This window comes from Delphinapterus leucas, chromosome 3 (genome assembly GCF_059928025.1).
Source record: "Delphinapterus leucas isolate spDelLeu-1000000601 "Yukka" chromosome 3, BTC_Dleu_Yukka2, whole genome shotgun sequence".
NCBI lineage: Eukaryota > Metazoa > Chordata > Mammalia > Artiodactyla > Monodontidae > Delphinapterus > Delphinapterus leucas.
This window is the reverse complement of record NC_143131.1, coordinates 149,968,245-149,988,546: the sequence shown is the minus strand read 5'-3', so window position 1 is coordinate 149,988,546 and position 20,302 is coordinate 149,968,245. Positions and strand designations below refer to the sequence as shown.

General features: G+C 39.5%; 1 pseudogene; it reads left to right on the top strand.

Annotated features, from left to right (window-relative positions):
- Positions 1–16,369: 16,369 nt before the first annotated feature.
- Positions 16,370–18,053, top strand: LOC149749731 (centrosomal protein of 78 kDa pseudogene; annotated as a pseudogene).
- Positions 18,054–20,302: the final 2,249 nt, after the last annotated feature.

Here is a 20,302-nt window from a genome sequence, read left to right as displayed (position 1 = left end):
TAAAAGTTTAAACTGTTCCTCCCCATTAAAGGGATTGAATAATTGGCTTCTTTGGTGCACCTGTGTCTTGTGAATTCTCCAGTTGGAGATGGAGGTTTAGAAAGTGAGTTTCAGTCTTGTTTAAGTCTCTTCCCATCGGACTGGTCTTGTGATTTCCTACACACCATGTCTGTCTACCTTTTCACGTCTACCTTTTCTTGGTGTTGTTCATGCCTGGATTGTCTCCTGTACCTGCTCAAACCTTGGTCCATTCTCATTTGTACCATGGAAGTTTGTCATGCTGGATACTGTCAGAATTAATCTTATTTAAGTTTGTGTTAAGCCACAAACCACGTTTTGTATATTTTCTGTTTTTTGTGTTTGTTTATATTTTTATGGTTTCTCTTCAAGAAATATTATGGGAAGGGAAATAGCAAGATGTAAAGAGCAAAAAAGTTGAGCTTCCCTGGTGGCGCAGTGGTTGGGAGTCTGCCTTCCGATGCAGGGGACGCGGGTTCGTGCCCCGGTCCGGGAGGATCCCGCATGCCGCAGGGCGGCTGGGCCTGTGAGCCGTGGCTGCTGAGACTGTGCGTCCAGAGCCTGTGCGCCGCAACGGGAGGGGACACAACGGTGAGAGGCCCGTGTACTGCAAAAAAGTCATCATTCTCTTTAAATTGTTAGGACATCTATCTGCAATCATAATTATAATGCACTGTGGTATGTGTTTAAATAGGAAATACATATAACGTCCCATAGGAGCAGCAAATTTAGTGGTGTCGGTGAGGGTGTGTCATGGAAGTAATCACAAAGCAGGTGACTCTTGATTAGGGTCCTGAAACATTAGTGTGCCTTCCTTGTGTCCAGTAGTGGTCTGAAGGGGTAAGGAAGCCTGCCTTTCAATTTGAGGGAACAGAGGGTTTGAGGTCCTCCCTCTTCTATTGCTCTAGTATACTGCATAGCAGCTAATAAAATACTGGGTTTATAGTTGACATTTACATCACTGATTGATCATCAAGATTGGCATGTATCATTGGAAATGAAAATCGGAAGTCTTACGCTCTTTAGGTTTTTCTTTTTTTTCCTTTGTCTCAAAAGCATGTAGTACTTTACTGAGTGGTTGGGAAGAAAGTTTGCAGTGTCCAGTGTATTCAGTTTTAGCACTGAATAGAATTAAACTGTTGCTGTAAACTGGAATAACACTTTGTTACTGACAAGTTTTAGAATGCATCAGTTCATCAATTACCTGTTTGGGAAGATTGTAGTTAATGATTTTAAGAATGTGGCTGTAAACCTCCAATTGACTCAAGAAAAGCAAATAAGTCAAGATTGACAAATGTATAGGCTCTTCATCTTATTGTGTGTGTGGTTTTTTTTTTCCTTTTAGTTACTTGTCAAGGTATAAAGAACTCTATCACTCTTAAGACAGTAAGCTTCACGGGGTATAATTTGACATGGCAGGGAGCAGATTACATGGCCAAGATCTTAAAGGTGATTTTATGTTTAAACTTTCATGAAAACATATGTGATTGAAGCACATTAACATATTGATACAGATGGCAGTTAATTTTTGTCTTTTAATACATGTGAGTGCATCTTTTGTTTTGTAGAAAGAATATGACCAAATGATGATGTGAATTGCTGTTGCATAAACTATAGTGTTGAATCCCCAGTCTTTGCACTTGAGTTTAACAACTCTGTGGTTTCCTATCTTCTTCCTGAGACACTTAATCTCAGGTCCATCCTCCTCATACAGGGTGGTAAATTAGAGAACGATTAATAGCACCATTTAAAGAAGTGAGACTGAAATCTCAAGCATCCTGAACATAGGAACTGAAGGGGCCTCTCAGCAGTTCAGAGAGTTATTACCAAGCCAGTCGGCTGAATTCTGTTCAGTTTTCTCCATAGCAGAGCCCTCCAGGTCCTTGTTTTGAGCTTATTTATTTTTATACACAATTCTATATGGAAACTGTACATAATACTAAATAGTTGTATTAACTGGGTTTAACTGGTGATGTATTTACATCAAGATCTAACTTTGTTTTGTTGATATCTTTTTAGGGGCTTGCCATTCATCAAAGCTCGTGATGTATGTAATCCGTTGCTGGCGTGTAGCTATCATATTTATGATATATAGGGCTTGAACTGGGAAAGGTAGATGGTCATTCTTGCTTTTTAAACTGACAGAGTCTTACAAGAAGCATTTCCCTCTCTGAAATAAATCATGTAAAACATGTTTGGCCGCTCTCCCAATGCAACGGTGTAGTTGTGTGGATTTGGCACACAACTGGCAGCCTTGTGTTTGTCTGTAAACAAGGAAGCCTGTTGTCCAGTCCTCAAATCAGCTGTTACCCGTGAAACGAACTTGACTGCCATTTCTGACCCCTCACATGGAGCTCTCATACTCAAGAACGTTCATATGTTTGCAAGAAACGTTGTTTGCAGGCTATGTGTACAAATTCCTGATCTGAAAGCCAATATAAAGCAACATCTCCCAAACCTCTGCTCTCTCACCAAGGCCACACACATTCCCTAGCTTATGGCCTCATGGCAAGCTAATACTGTCAGTATCAGATTCTCCTTCCCAGTGGTTCTGGGAGACTGCGTAGTTGCTCTGTGAAAGGCACCACTGCTGAGGTTGAGAGAAGAGCATCTTGGGTGTCAGTCCTGCCCTTGCATGCCCAGAGAGAGGGGTGTGCGCCTCGTTCTCCTGTTAGGGTTTTCCTGTGCTGCAGGGCTTGCTGCTTGTTGTCAGAATGATGTCCTAGTGACTTGTCTTCTGCGTGGTTATATAATCCCAGCACACTTCTTTATGATCTGTAGACTTTTATGGGGTTGTGGCCAGGTCAGGTTTTAAATGTTTGGAAATGTCCAGTTGAACAACATTGCAGTGGCAGTGAATCTTGATGGGAGAATTGTATTACTGTTACCCTAGTTTTGGCTTAAGGGTGATGAGAAGATGAAATTTCTGATGGGTCAGTTTTAGTTATGTATGTGTATGTGATTTACTTTTATAAATTCTAACATCTATTATTCCCAGCTTAGATATGTTGACTTTCTGATTATTCTTCTGATTCTTTATCAGTCCCTTTACTGATGTATTTTCCTCTGTAAAACTACATTTTCTTCCAGACTGTTTGTGTCTGATGGTGAAGAATAAATTTTTCATTTGCAGTATAAAGTTGATCTGAGAAAAAATGTTTACCTTGGATCTTCACTTGGCTTCTGTGAAAGAAACTTAATAAAATAATATGGGCAATTCCCATTACTAATCCTAACCATGTACAACAGAGGTCTGTACAGTAACATAGCAAAAATAAGTTCCTGTAATTTTACTTAGTCATTGCCTCTTTTAGACCATGGAGCAGTGAGAGATGTTTATAAATAATGATACCTCAGATCACTTTTGTTAAATGTCCTCTAATATTTGGATATTTGGTATCTGGCTTGTGTTGTCTTTTATACAACCTTGTCTTCTTTCTTTGCACTTTAGTTTAACAACTCTGTGGTTTCCTATCTTCTTCTTGTGACACTCAGGTCCATCAGAATTTCCTGTGACTGTGACAGTAGAGAGTCCTCCTCAGAAATCGAAGAGGTCGATGATTCCTTAGAAAGTGTTCAGGAAGAGCCAGAGAAAACCAGTTTGAAACAAGAAGCATTGCAGGTACAAAGTTATCACTTTAAAGCTATAGAGAAGATTATTTTTCAAACAGCAGCCTGATTGCAACATGCCACAGCTTGTGTGAGGGTTCTGTTTTCTCCTCCCATCTTCATTGTATCCCCTTGAATGGTTCCTTAAGCTTAGACCAAGGTGAATGGTGGACATTTGAACTCTAAGAAATAAAAATCAAAACATGTCGTTAGTAATATATTTCCTTTCCTTAGAACCTCAGTATATTAGATTTAGGGAGAACCGTAGTGATCATAAGATAAAGAAATTGAGTTCTGAATGAATTTAGTCAGCTGATTCAGTGTTCTTGTTTTACAGATGAGAAAATTGACAGTTCTAGTTGAACTCTGTTTTAATAAGAGGAAAATATGGCCTCATTTTAAATAAAAGTAAAGTTGAAAAAAGTTTTGATTTTGATATTCTCCTTTCCTAAAATAAAAAATATCAAGAAGCTACATTATATTACCAAATAAACCTGACCTCTAATGTCATTCCATACTTTTGTTTGTATGGACAGAAAAGAAAAATTGATTTTTATAAGAAATTTTTGCACCTCAAAAATAATATATTTATTTTATTTCAACTTTAATGCAGAGCTGAACATTTCTAGTAAATAAAGGAACACCATTTGGGGGGGACCTTGTCTTTGTGCTACAAAGTCCATGTTTAATTTTTTAAAATTATTTAATATGATTTTCTTTTCGTATGAAACTTGACTGGTTTCAGAACTAATTATCCCATTATTGTAGACTATGGGAATTAACTCTTTGATTTTCAAAAGAGGAAGTTAGATTTTTATTTTTTTAATTAAAATTAATGATAATATAGAGAAATTTTAAGAAAAGAACTTAGAAAATTATGAAATGTTAGAGTAGGAGAAATCAATAGTTCATGTAGAGTTACCCCCTTTCGTTTTATAAATGAGCACCTACAATTTGTAGCAGGTAGTGGTTTATTAGTAAATGGCAGAGTATGAGAAGACCCTAGAGCATCTACCCGCATTCCTTGTCATTTTAGATGTGTTGTATTCGTTTCCTTCACGAGTAGACCAGGAGATTGTATTTCTAAAAGCAATGATAGACACTGGGGAAGACCAAGAAGTTTAAACACTGGGACCACAGAATAGCAGATTCAGAAGGCACTGAGAACCCTTTTAGCTCTTCTCCGTTTTGACGAGACACTACAATGATGGTATCAAAGTGTTTAAGTATATAAGCCCACAACAATCAAGAGATTTCAACATAGTTTTGAAAGACGGAAGACAAGTGGAAGAGTGTGAAACTGAAGCAGTAGAACAGAGGAAAAGCATCACCTAGAATATGCACAGCGACCACCTGCAACTGAGGAGGATTCTGACCCCACCTGCAGAAGTAGGCCCATGCTCAGATGGCCATGTAGGAGAGAGGGTGGAGTTAGTTAAAAGTGTGACTGAAATAGGGGAGCTCATTGAAGGGTTGTGTTTGGAGGAGTGGACTCCCAGCCCCGCCCTCACACTCCTGAAATGAGATGATTTCATTTTGAAAACAGTGAAACTGGCGAACTAGGGCAGCTAGTGTGAGTTTTTACACCCTAGAAAATTGTGTTTGGGGGAGATCCTATTACAGTTACTCCCCGCTTTTTCCTGCATAAGAAACCAATCAGTCATTGACTTCAGGGAGCTTTTTGCACTCATTCTTAAATAGAAAATAACTGTCATTTGCCTGATAGTTGAGTAAAGCTTACAACATGAGAGAGGGGGAAAAAAGAGTGAAAACATATCCTGGTAGGACCAGGGACAATTTAGGGAGCAAAATAATTTAAGAAAAAACCCTAATTAGTATCCTGAGAGAGATTTAAAAAGAGCTAGCAACTATAAAATAAGACTAGGGTGTTAATTAAAAAGAGAATGGTCAGAAAGCAAGAGAGGTCTCTTGAAAATGAAAATATGGTTGCTGAAATAAATTCAGTAGGAATTTAAAAAATTTCTCAGTATATGAAAAAGAAAGACACAGTGGAAAATGTGATAGCAATATGTTAGAGAGGCTGCATCTGGGAGATCCCACATGTTACTATTAGAAACTCCAGACCCAGAAAAAAAAATGGAGGGAAGCTATCAAAGGGCAACAAAATTCCCCACAGCTGAAAGTAGACATCAGGCCTCAGACTGAAAATAGTTACTCAATTTTTGAGCAAGATAAACAGGAATACACTCATACCTAGGCACCCTTCACTGTGAAACATTAAAATACTGAAAAAATAAATTAACATACAATAAAATACTGAGAGGATACATCCATTCCAGAGAGAAAAGTACTGGTCACCTAAAAAAAAAAGTTAAAATCTGACTTTATCATACTTATCATCAGCACCATGGATCCTGGAAGGCATTAGAAAGATACCTCCAAAGTTTTTCAGGCACATAATTTTCACCCTAGGGGTTTGTATCCAGCCAAACTATCAGTCATAAGTGGAGGCTGAAGAAGATACTTTGTACACAAAGATATTGGAAAAATTGACCTCCTGTGCTACACCTTAAGCTATTTATAGAAAGAATCCAGCAATATGAGGCAATAAACCAAGAAGTAGGGTACTAGGGGATTCGGTGCAGAGATAGCCTAGAGTGGAGAGGCTTCTGTTGATTGTGTGATTGAGAGCTTAGAAACACCTTGAGGCATATTGTACTTCCTAGCTATTAGGCACTGTTGGAAGGGAGGAGGGAGAGGAAGAGGAGAAGGAACTTGAACTCCAGAGGAGAAAAGGCTATATGGACATAAACCTGAAGCAAACTAAGCTATGGTTGATTTTTAACCACTTAAACTTGACACTATAGATGTCCCCCTTTTCAGTGACACACAGGGGTAATGACCACCTATCTAATTTGTTGTCCACACCAGAACACTTCAGTAGTGTAAGGAGGTGCTCTAATGCTGTAACATCAGGACAACAGGTATAAACTGGAAGAGCCCAAGGCGGCTTGGGGTATGTGGTCACCCTGTACAAGGGCAGTGACACTGACACAGTATGGAACGAGGTGTAGTCTATACACAGAGACAGTACATCTGCAGTGGGCAATATTAATTTAATTGTACTAATGGCAATACTGTCTTGGTTTGCAGGTTTTATTGTCAACTTGCATGTAATAACAAATAACTAACCTATACTTAGTACGTATTTGTATTAACTTGGTATGTACTGAAATGTACTGTGTACTAGTATGTACTTAGTATATATTAGGCTCTAAGTGTTTTTGCATATATTAACTCATTTAATCCTCTGAATAGCCTTATGAGGTTGGTGCTAATATCATTCCCACTCTTTTTTTTTTTTTTTTTTCGGTACGCGGGCCTCTCACTGCTGTGGCCTCTCCCGTTGCGGAGCACAGGCTCCGGACGTGCAGGCTCAGCGGCCATGGCTCATGGGCCCAGCCGCTCCGCGGCATGTGGGATCTTCCCAGACCGGGGCACGAACCTGTGTCCCCTGCATCGGCAGGCGGACTCTCAACCACCGTGCCACCAGGGAAGCCGCATTCCCACTTTTGTGAAAAGGAAGCTAAAACAGGGAAGGAACTTGCCCAGGCTGTACCTAATTTAGGGTTGGATTGAGGCTTTGAGTTTAGGCTCTCTGCCTGTTCTCTTAAACCTTACTCCCTACTGACTCTCAAATAACAGAAGACTTAACTGCACATAGAACAGAATATAAATTTCAACTTTGACAATGTAAAAGCTAGGTTTGGAAGGTAGACAGGAGGTAGAAAGAAGGAAAGATGGTATGAATGTCCTCATTTTACAAAGCGTGACGTTGAGAGAATTTATAGTTGATCAACAATTTAGGTTTTTAAGTATATCACTACAAGTCAAAGATCCTGAGCAGTGGAATAACTAATGATGACATAACTTTACTAAGCAGTGTGGAAACAGTGTAAAGGAACTAAACCCTTACTTAGTAAAATAGAAAATGAACAGATAATGCCTCCAATTTAGTGAGAAAATAGTCATGTAAGAGTATTACTTGGAAATGGAGAAGAATTCAAAATAACAATAGTTGGACCTCCCTGGTGGCGCAGTGGTTAAGAATCTGCCTGCCAAGGCAGGGGACACGGGTTCGAGCCCTGGCCCGGGAAGATGCCACGTGCCGCGGAGCAACGAAGCCTGTGCGCCACAACTACAGAGCCTGTGCTCTAGAGCCTGCAGGCCACAACTACAGAGCCCGTGTGCCACAACTACTGAAGCCTGCGTGCCTAGATCCTGTGCTCCACGACAAGAGAAGCCACTGCAATGAAGAGTAGCCTCTGCTCACCGCAACTAGAGAAAACCTGCGCGCAGCAACAAAGACCCAACACAGCCAAAAATAAATAAGTAATAATTAAAAAATAATAAAAAATAACAATAGTTGACGTAAACGTCATACAAAAGGAAATCCAAACAGCCAGTAAACACAGAAAAGTGTACGACTTCATTAAGTAATAAGAGAAAAGTGAGTCAAAAACCAATGAGACTACATGCCAATCAGTTTGACAAGTACATAAATAAAGTGTGGTAGTATCAGGTATTGTAGACCTGGAGTACTATGGGAATCTTCTACCCTGTTTATACTGGAGTATAAATCGACACAACTACTTTGGAAAGCATTTAGCACTCTCCATCAACTGAAGGTATATAAATAGCCTGCGAGCCAGCAGCCCTCACCCCCGCCCTGTGTAAATGCATCAGAATAACCAGTACAGCAGGATTCCTATCCGTGATTTGCATTAGCACAAACTGAAAACAAACCAAATGTCCATTAAGAGTCAAAAATTAAATAAATTTTGTGTATTCGTACAGTGGGAAAACTATCCAGCAATAAAATTGAATGAACTAGAGCTACAGGCAGCAATGTGGATGAATTTTTTAAACCAATGTAGAGAGAAAGAAATAAGATAGAAAAGACTTCATATACTATGATTCTCTACATAAAGTTAGATGTTGACAAAACTAAACTCTTTTGTTAGGGATGCATGCAGGTTAAAGGAAATGATTGTCAAGAAGTGAGGATGGTGTTTAACCTGGAAGAGGAAAGGAGATTGTGATGAGAAAAGGATATTGGGGGGGGGTTGAGATGCTGACAAGTATCAATACTTTCAGATTCGAGTAGTGGTTATGTAAGTATTCTTTTTTTATTTGTCACATTGACAATTTTGTCCTGAGCACTTCTCAGTACACATTATCGTATTTTACAATTAAAAGCCTGAGTAAAGAATCGGTCGCTTCTTGAGTGCTGGATGTGGGAGTGGGATGAGACTATTTCATTTTAAGCCCTTCACTACTGCTTGCGTTCACATGTTCATTCATTCAGCCTTAATTGAACATATGCCGTGTACCAAGCACTCTTCTGATTTTATATGTGTTTTAACTCATGTAATCCTCACGAGAGCTCTGTGATGTGGGAGCTTATCTCCATTTTATAGATGAGGAAGTTGAGGCCTAGAGTTATAGAACTTGTCCAAGGTTATATAGCTAATGGGTAGTGCCAGGCCCATTTGCCTCAGAGTCTGAATTTTTACAATACAATCTAAAAGAGAAACTTAATTACTAATTATAAGCAAAAAAATTGCACATTAAAGAAGATGACAAGTTTCCATCTATCCAGTTAGAGAAAAACACACAGTCTGTCTTTCACACACATACATCTTGTATTGGCAGGGATTTTCCTTATTAAGCAATTATTTATTGACCGCCTACGTTGTGCTAGGCACAGGTGCTGGGAATAAACACTTAATAAAATACACCCCCTATCTTCAGATAACTTGCACTCTAAGTGAGGAAATAAGCCAACAGTTATAGTACAGGTTATATACCAAGTGACACATCGCTGATGGATGGCAGTATAAAATCTCAGACATCTTTTGGAAAGAAGTTTGGAGATAGGTACCTCAGAGCCTTAAAAATGTGCATTTGCTTTGACGTCAAACTCATTTTTATAGATTTATTGCAAGAACGTTATTCTCAATATGGAAAAAAGCCTTCATGCATAAAAACGGTTATTTTGTCTGATAATATTGAAAAGTTGGAAAGAATTTAAATGTGTAAAATGGTTAACCAGTAAACCCACTCAGTGGAATATTTTGTAGCCCACACAAAAAAATCAAGGTTATGAATCCCCTGATTATATGAGAAATGATTGATTTCAATGTTAAATGGAGAAAAGGTGAACATAAAATTTGATATCCAATACGATGGGAGCTTTGTCCCAGAAAAATCACCCTAGCCGGTGTACAGAAGGGAGGAAGGAGAGCAGATGACAGGAAGGAAAATTATTCCAAAGCCTTATCATTAGTTTACTTAAGTAATAGAATATCAAGCAATTTTACTTTCTAACTTTTTTGGTTCCATATTTCCATGTAAGGGACATGAATTATGAATACTTTGTAGTAAGAGGACACAGTTTTTCACAAAAATTTAATACTGTGTACTAATTCCCTCCATTAGAGGGAGAAACTATTCCATGTAATTGCACTTTGATGTGCTATTTAGAACCAGTCAGGATGTTTTACTCTACTTTCCTCTGACTGTGGTGAGGGTTTTTTTGTTTGTTTGATTATTTGTTTAGAATTTCTTTAAAATCGGTTTTAGAAGATTTATTGAACCATTATATTGAAAGTAGAGGAATTTTGCAATTTTTTCCCCTTTTTCCCCATTGAAAACTTGGCTGGCTTTAGTAATGAAACATTAAAGAATTTGAAGTTCTTAGACTGTCAGTTTTTTAAACATGATCTGAATATAAAAATATATGTTCATTGAGCAAATTTTTGAAAACAATGAACAACTCATTGAAGGAAATAAAAGCCACCTCTGCATGTACACACACCTAATCTGCTCTTTTGTCTTAAAGAAGTATCAAAAATATTTTGCCATGTCACTAAATACTCTTCTACATCAGAGAATTTGATTAAGCTTATGCACCGTTTCCCAGGAAAAACGCACAGATACATTTTGAATGTAGAACTCCTGAAGCCCATTCATTAACTCTGGTTGAGACCTGTTGTCATTCTTTTCTTAGTGGCTTCATAGCGCATTCCTTCAGACGGTGAGCTGTTTTTATTTAAACCAGTCCCAATTTGGAGGCTCTTAGCTTTCTTCTAGGGTTTGGTTATAAACAATCTTATGACATCATGTTGGTAGATAAATCTTTGCCCACATCTTTGCTTTCCTTAGGGCAAACTCCTGATGTAGGATTGTTGTTAGGTACCAAGAGCTACTCTCCAGAAAGTGATACCAGTTCCTCTCCCAATGATGGCATATAATAGAGTTCCTCATTCTTTAAGTGATTGTTCAGAGCAGTTAAAAGGTATAAATATACCGTACTGTTTTCATAAGTATAGGTATTCTGATTGTTTATCGCTGCATAAGAAACCACCCTGAAACAGTGGCTTAAAACAATGACAGTCATTTATTTTGTTCACGAACCTGGAGGTTGAGTAGAATATTAATTCTTTTACTACACTCTTACTGACTGAAAACAGTACCTATTTGACTAGCTCACAGTTCTGCAGGTCAGAAGTCCAGGCACAGCGTGACTGGGTTTCCTGCTCAGATACACACGGGAACATGTGAGTTCCCTCCTGAGAGTGTTAAAGCATGTGAAATTTAAGTGTAAGACATTGAGCCCCAAACGTTGGATGTTCACCATAGTTTGTGTGGGTCACAGAGCTGAAATCAAGATGTCAGTCAGGCTGTGTTAGCATCCAGAGGCTCTGGGAAAGAATGCCTCCAGGCTTCTTCGGCTTGTTGGCATAATTCAGATTCTGCAGTTGCAGGACAGAGGTCCCCATTTCCTTGCTGGCTGTCAGTCGGGGGACAGTCTCAGCTCCTAGAGGCCTCTCGCTTGCCTTCCCTGCTGCAACATTTGACTTCTTCAGAGCCAGCAATGGAGAGTCTCCCTCTTGTCCCTTTTGTACTTCAGTTCAGGAAGAGTTCAGGTCCTTTTCATGGGGTGCCTGAGTAGGCCATATCCACCTAGAATAATCTCCCTATCTTAAAAAAATCAACTGATTTTGAACGTTAATTCCATCTGCAAAATCCCTTCACTACAGCACCTAGATTTAGAGTTTGATTGGATAAGTGGAAGGTTTGTGTACTTCAGTAAGTAGGAGTCTTAGGGGCTCTGTTAGAATTCTGCCTATTGCAAGCAGTGTCCCCACTTCAAGGACCGAAGTGTCTTAGTTCCTAAAACTCCTAATAGAGTTTATCAGTGTTCATTTTATTTCAGTGACCTTGGTGAATGGGAAGACTACCACCTCTGTGAGCAGGAATGGCACCCAGCTTCCTGAGTCCACAGTGTGGCTCTGCTACTTAGTGGTGTGACCTTGGCTGTGCTGCTCTACTTGCTCTACTTCTCTGCCTCTGTTTCCCTCATCTGTAAAATAACATGGAGTTAGTGATCATTTTTTCCTCGTAGGGTTTTTTGTTTTATAAATTTATTTTATTTATTTATTTTGGGCCGCGTTGGGTCTTTGTTGCTGCTCGGGGGCTTTCTCCAGTTGCGTCGAGCCGGGGGCTACTCTTCATTGCGGCGCGATGGCTTCCCTTATTGCGGAGCACAGGCTCTAGCGCACAGGCTTCAGTAGTTGTGGCACGTGGGTTCTAGAGCATAGGCTCAGTAGTCGTGGCGCACAGGCTTAGTTGCTCCGCGGCATGTGGGTTCTTCCCGGCCTAGGGCTCGAACCTGTGTCCCCTGCACTGGCAGGCGGATTCTTAACCACTGTGCCAGCAGGGAAGCCCCCTCCTAGTGTTTTGATGATTAGATTATTTGATACCCAGGGAACTCCAGGAACAGTGCTTGACTGTAAATTGCTTTAAAAGTGATTACTTTTTAAAAACATGCTTTTGAATCTGCAGTTATGCAATTCAGGTATGTTAAACATGTTCATTAATAGGACTTACTGCTATAAAGAGACCCACAAATAAAAATAGAATTTTTCTTTCTTGGTCTTCTTATTTCTGACTTGCTATGTTATACGCATATGCCTTTTATGGTGGGCTGCCACAAATTTATGTTGGAAAAAGTGGAATTTAAATAAATCTTTACTATGCTAATTTGATAGATTTTGATAATTCATTTCACTAGCATGGTATGATATTACCAGTAGCAGACTAAAATCTGAGTTCACTTCTGGCTCTGCCCCTAAATCCTGATGAGACCAATAGCTGGAAAGGCTTTTGGATATTATACTACAAATTAGTTATAACATTTACTCTGTTTGTTTAGGAAAACCTGGAGGAGTGCCTAAAGCAGTTAAAGGAGGAAAGAGTAATAAGACTGAAGGCTGATAAATGAGTCAGTGAGGTAAACAAGTTTCTTCTTCTGCTTTTGAGAGTGTTTTGGTTTTATTTTGATTTGATTTTAAGCCATATACACATAATTTGTAAGCTTTAAAACTGTAATATGTTGCAAATTGGTTGTATCATATGGAGTTTTGCATTTACTGGTATTTAGTGATCATATGATCTATATTCCAGAAAACATGTTTTTAAAAATGTGAAAATCTGGTTTTGTGTGTGTGTGTGTGTGTGTGTGTGCTTTTATATGACATTAGCGTATTTCCTGTTCATGATTCTTTGATTCAAGAAGGCACTTTTTGTGCATATATTGTGTATACAGTAACATAAAAGACATGATGAGACTGTCCTGGCAGTGAATTAGCAAAGTGAATCATTTAAATAAATTTAAGATGTCGGAAAACTTCTAAGAATGCAATGAAAGATAAAAATATATACCATGAGGGGGCTTCCCTGGTGGCGCAGTAGTTGGGAGTCCGCCTGCTGATGCAGGGGACGCGGGTTCGTGCCCCGGTCGGGAGGATCCCGCGTGCCGTGCAGCAGCTGGGCCCGCGCATCCGGAGCCTGTGCTCTGCAGCGGGAGAGGCCACAGCAGTGAGAGGCCCGCATACCGCAAAAAAAACAAACAAAAAAACCCCATATATACATATATACCATGAGAATTACATTAGGTAATGTGCATGAAAGCAGGGCATAATCTAAAAAGTTCTATCTAAATATAATTTATCACAGGGTGAGTGTAGGGAGGAATTTTTGAAAGTACATCCATTGGATTGGTGGACACTCATTCAATAAATGTTGAGCACCTGCTCATGTAAGGCAAAAGGGGCATCATGAACATTAACGGCCTTTCTGAGAAATACTAGAGTTGAGCTTATAGGGACTTTTAAGTGCATAGATGATGAGCGGAAGGGGAAGAGTTCACGGGGGTGAATATTTTCAAGAAGCCAAAGAAAATATTGGTGATCGTACATTTAATAAATTGGGTTGGGTATGATTTAGGACTTTTAAACGTAAGCATTAGATATTTTGCTCACTAAAGTTAATTCTTAACATTCAGCAGAGTTGTAATATGTTTTGTTCAGATCAGATTCTATAATTCACTTTCTAATTTAAGGGAAACTTAAAGCAGGTAATTTTCTAATGTGGAATGAGGCTCCGTTATGAATTGAACCAGTTAGAAATGTGATCTTTTGTGAAAGATCATTAATAAAACGGTAACTTTGGTTTATTTATATACCACCTAAGCGTTATATAAGAAACTTTATTGGATGCCTGTGGGTTTTGGTTATTATGTGATATGGTCTCTGTATTTACTGGTGGAGAGTTAGGTTAATTACATTTTGAGTGTTTTAGTTTTGTTCCTTGAAACTAGGCAAGACTACTTTTGATGACAATGAGAAAAAATCATGTCAGATATTTTCCGTCTTCTTTTATAGCTGGAACATGAAAATGCCCAGTTAAGAAATATAAATTTCTGTTTGTCTGAAGCCCTTCATGCCCACTCATTGACAAGCATGATCCTGGATGATGAAGGTGTTTTGGGCAGCACTGAGAATTCTTTTCACAAGTTCCATGCTTTCTTGGACCTCCTTAAAGATGCTGGGTTAGTTCATTTCTCTTCATGGCGTTCTTCTCTTTGCGACTATAATGGTAGTCTGCTGAGGAACTGGAGCAATTTTCATCACTTCTGTGGCCATATTTAGTGTAATTATAGGTAATATAGTTGACTTTTTAAATTGAGGAATTAAATTTTTTAAGAAATGCAAATAGGGAGGCCTGCTTTGGTAGAGTGGGGAGCCCAGTATAAAAGAGTAACCTGTAGACAGAGTAATTAGTAGGTATAGTTTTTTGTAAGGACTAAATTGAAAGCAGTTTTCATTGAAAATATTCGGGAATGCATAAGAATTGTCTTATCTTTCACTTATTTTGCTTGTTTGATAAGTTTGAGTTAAAGTTATTTTTGCCTTAGACATAAAAATTATTATTAATCTGCAGGGAAGATATAGGTCGGTGGTTCTCAACCGGGAGCAATTTTGCTGGAAGAGGGAAGTGGAGATTGATAGTTGATGGAGTGGTGTTTTGTCAGTGAATGAGTTGGTGTTGGGAAGGAAGGGACAAACACAGTCTTGGAAACTGGAGGAAAGGTGGTAAAGAAGTGTGGGAATGGAGGTGTGACAGGCAGTGGACGGGGTACATGTTGAAGCTGCTAGTGAGACAGTGGGATGTCTCCTAGAGGATGGATCTGGAAAGGGCTGAGAATTTGGGGGAGAGAGAGGCTTGTAGTCTGGAGTAGGATGTTAGCTTTTAAGATTTTAGAAGTATTTCATGATTGTAGGTCTGGGGAAATCTAAACTGCTCTTCTGTGATTATAATAACCTTTGTCTTTTCTCCTTTCCTCCTCTGGTCCAGGCTTGGGCAGCTGGCCACAATGGCTGGTATAGAGCAGTCAGATTTTCATTTACTAGGTCGTCCCCAGATGAATTCTACTGTTAGTAGTCCACCTAAAGAAGAAAAGAAGCCACTTGAAGAAGAAAAATCAGAATCAAAACAGAGTGCCCCAGGACTAACGCAAAATCTCCAAGTAAGTGGAGAGGACAGCACTTAAGGAGCCTAAGAGTGATTAGCAAAAAGGAAATGACCAAGTCAGGGAGAAAACAATAATGATCAGTCTCTGATAGTTCACATGCTCAGGAGCTAGAAGATTCTGGAATCCTTTCCAAATCTGAGATTAGTAAATGTGTGCCCATTTCATGATACTGTATTGTTGTAAATAAGGAGACTGGAAGTTCTTTAGAAAATTTATGAGTTAAAGCAAACTATCCTTAATGAAGAAAGAAAACATTAGAGAAAATATTCCAGATTTTAAATTGTATAAATGTCTATTCTATTCATATTTTATCTAGGTTTCTATTTGTATGCAGTCAGCTTACAATGAAGGAACACTAATGAAGGTACACATACTGATACAGTTTTTAAAATAAGTAATCCAGACATAGCTAATAGGTAACATATGACAGTGAGTCACTGGTTATGGGAATGGGAGGGGAAAACCTGTCAGCTTTTCCTATAGCCTTACTTGGAGCCCCCATCAACCAATCTCAGACTGGTCTTGGGAACTGACAGCTTGAGAACACAGTCTGGTCACAAACTATGTACTGTTTACATGTGCCTGGAGGATAGAAAAGAAATTAATTATCTTACAGAATAGGGTTTTATTTTTAGTGAGGGAAAGGAAATGGGTAATAACTACCCCAATCACCAAAGTCTGAAAATGGAGTGGACATAGCCTTGGATATAGCTAGGTTAAGCTGAGAATCACTTGGCAAGATATAATTAGAAAAACACTGGCTCTGAAATCTTCTGGATAATCAATTGACTGTGTTAATAATAAGATCACAGAGTAACAGTGAAGTTTTGAACTCTACTTTTTAATGGTTGGCTTTGTTCATCACTGAATTTTTGTCTTGTCTTTTGTTTTTCCCCCTGGTTTCAGAAAATTGCAGGTGATGCTAGGATTCCTTTGCCTCTCGACTCCTTCCATGTCCCAGTCTCTAGTCAGGAGGCCTTAGAAACTTCCAAAGACAACCTGGGGGTCCCAGTCACAGAGCAGCGGCAGGAGTCTTTTGAAGATTTCATTGCTAGAACATGTTCTTCTTCAGCAGACGTCATTTCTGGAACTGGAAGTGAAAGAAAAGAAGAGGAATTATCTAGAAATAGCAGGTCTTCTTCAGAGAAAATGACCAAAGCAGGTGAATATACCCAAAACTACTCTGCTAAGAAACAACCTGGGAAGGACCTGCATTCCTGCTCTGACTCACCTGTAAAGCAGAAAAGCAAAGGAACTGGGCAAAATAATTCTTTGGTTAATAAGCCAATTAGAAGTGAGTCTTCGAAAAAGCACATTTCTGTTAAGAAAGACAGTAGAATAGTGACTGTTTCATCAAAGACAACTAAAAGTAAACTCAGTCTACTAGAACATTCTGAAAGTGATACTCTTGGATCTGATTGTGAATTTCAAGAAAGCATCTGTACTCTATCACGCCTAACATAGGTATAAATCTTTTAAAATTATGTTTTTGCCTTCAAATTTTAATAAATTACTTATGTTTTTATTATAGCATATGGTGTTTTCAATTACTTGACTGGAAGCCACTAGAGAAAGATTTATCTATTCTTTTTTATTATAATGAAAGTTTTGGTGTATTTTTCCTTGTGACAGTCTGCACCATTCATTCAGCTAGTGTTTACTGAGGGCTTCATACGTACAGTACTTTTCTGGGTGCTATTGCTTTCAGCAGTGAACAAAATAAAGCTTTTACTCTCCTGGAACTAACACTCTGTGGTGGGAGAAAACATAAACAACAAAACAGGGTAAGGGGTAAAAAGAGATGGGAATAATAAATGGAATACTTTTACCATTTGGTTAAATGTCAAACTATTATAAATCACATGGCCAGAAGCCATTGACATATTTTAATTCACAATAACCAGAGAGCCTCAAACATTTACCAAGGCACTTAACCGTGTTTATGGATTACAGCAACGCTATGAGGTTGGGAACTGTTACCATTCCCATTTATAGATGAGGAGTCTGAGGAGACATTATGTGAGTTGCCCAGAATTACACAGCTGTAAGTAAGTGGGAAGCTGCGATTTAACCCGAACCCATGCTCTTTTTTTTTTTTAATGTATGGACTTTATTATGTTTCCTTTGTTTCTGATTTATGTGATTTTTTTCTTTAAAGTTTTTTTGGATGTCGACCATTTTTAAAGTGTTTATTGCATTTGTTACAGTATTGCTTCTGTTTTATATTTTGGTTTTTTGGCCACAAGGCATGTGGGATCTTAGCTCCCTGACCAGGGATCGAACCCTCACCACCTCCATTGGAAGGCAAAGTCTTAACCACTGGACCACCAGGGAAGTCCCCTTTGTGTGATTATTTTTCTGGCAATTGTTTTTTAATTTTATTTTTTATTGACGTACAGTTGAATTACAGTGTTGTGTTAATTACTGTTGTACAGGAAAGTGACTCAATTATACATTTATAGACATTCTTCTTCATATTCTTTTCCATTATGGTTTATCACAGGATATTGAATATAGTTCCCTGTGCTCTACAGTAGGACCTTTCTGGTTTTTTTTAAATACACCCACTTTTTAAAAAATAAATATATTTATTATTTTTTTTAATTTTTGGCTGCGTTGGGCCTTCGTTGCTGCACGCAGGCTTTCTCTAGTTGCGGTGCACTGGGTTTCTCATTGTGGTGGCTTCTCTTGTTGCAGAGCACGGGCTCTAGGTGCATGGACTTCAGTAGTTGTGGCATCGGGCTTAGTTGCTCTCTGGTATGTGGGATCTTCCCGGACCAGGGCTCGAACCCGTGTCCCCTGCATTGGTAGGCGTATTCTTAACAACTGCGCCACCAGGGAAGTGCCATGTAGGACCTTTTTGTTTATCCATCCTGTATATACAGCAGTTTGCATCTGCTACTCCCAAACTCCCAGTCCAACCTTCTCCCACCCCCTCCCCTTTGGCAACCACCAGTCTATTCTCTATGTCCTTGGTTATGTTTCAGTTTCACAGATAGGCAGAACCCAGGCTCTTAATTACTTTGTTATTCTGTTTCCTTGTTGTTAAGAGAAGAAGGGTTTAAGGAAAGCACCGAGAGAGAAGCCAGTGAGCACTAGAGATGCAAAAGAGTGGGGCTGTCAGAAAGCACACCTGTCTCCTTCCCCCATCTGAGCAGAATTTTTAAACGGCAGAGTATGTAAGAGTATGTGATGACACATCTCTGGATTCAATTATGTCTCCCTGGTAAAACATGCACAGTTAAGTCTTTAGTTCAATCAGACTGAAAGCTGAGATCAGAGAAAAGCTGGAGTGTCAGATTTCTTCTAAAAGGTCCTGCCTGATTGTTACTAAGAGGGCTACTACAGTACTGGTTAGTTCATTAGTCATGGATTGAGTGTTAGAGGAGGGAAACAATGAGCAAGATGTAGCGTTGGCCCTTTAGCAGTGGAGTGAGAGGGGAAGACGCACAGCAGATGTCTCATCCTGCACGTGACATGCTATGACGGGCATATTCAGGGCGTTTAGTCAGTGTTTGTGGAAGAAGAGGGGGAGCTGTGAGGCATAGAAAAGTCATCTAAAGAGGCAGTCCCTAAGCTAAATCTTAAAGGACTCCTGAGAAACTGGTGAGTCAGTGGTGAAAGGCAAGGATACTCAAGGCAGAGTGGACAGCGGAAGTCCAGAGCCGTGAGTGTGCGAGGGGTGTGTTACGGAGCCACAGGCATAGGCTCTGGAGGATCAGTGCAGTGTCACCAGGCAGTGGCAAGTGCCCCTAAAGGAGGCCGCGAGGAGGAGGAGAGCAGCTCTTTACCACCCATGTGCGTGGAGCTAGTTTCCTCAGAAAAGAGCCAAGAATGGAAAGGACAAGTTCAGGTGGCATTTTAGACCACTGACCTCAGTATGGATGAGGAATCTGAAGAAGCCTGGAGACAATTATGCCCCACTCTTCTGAGGAGCAGTGTTTTTTATTTTCGAGTGGGACTTTCACGCTGCCACCTCCTCTCCTGTCCCTACTGAAAGGTTCATAGGCCGGCAGAAGGGAGAACCTGGCTTAAGTAAAGTTAATCAGGTTTCTTTACTGTACAGCTCCTCGGGGCTGCTGTAGGCTAGTGTTCATTCTGGATCGTCACAGCAGGCACATGGTACACAGCCATCCTCAAAGCTATTTGACTCTAGCGTCCTCTTTTAATAGAAGTGTCTAACAACTGGTTCCACCAAACAGCAATTTGGTAACTTCTAGACCAGGTAATAGCAAGAAGAAAGGGGTCTGAAATAAGGTATAGATGAAGGGAGGAAATAAGTTCTAATTTTATTTAGGAAATTACAAGCAAGCCTTGATCTTGGGAAGTAAGGAAGAAGTAGGAGGCGGAGGCTGGACCCCCATCTGTGTGACTAAGGTTGGGTGGTGGCATCATTGAGTTTGGAAATAGGGGATAAAGAACTGAATTGGGGAAAAGACTTCTGGGCATGTAGAATTTTAAAGCACCTGTAGAATTCAGGAGAAAAACTGGTAGATAACTAGAGATGCACATGAAGACATGGAAAGATAAAAATTTGAATGTCATCAGCACATATCAGCAGTCATTAAAATCATGAACATGGATGAGATTTCAGAGAATTGTGAGTACTGACAACGTTCAAGTAATAAGCAGAGAAAGAATTCTGGGAAGGAGAGAGGTGATAGAGTTTCAAGAAGGAGGAAGTAGATGACAGCGTCATCCTTCAGAGAATGTGAGTGTCCATTGGATTTGGGCAGTTAGGTTCCCAGTGACCTTAGAGCAGTTCAGTGAAGT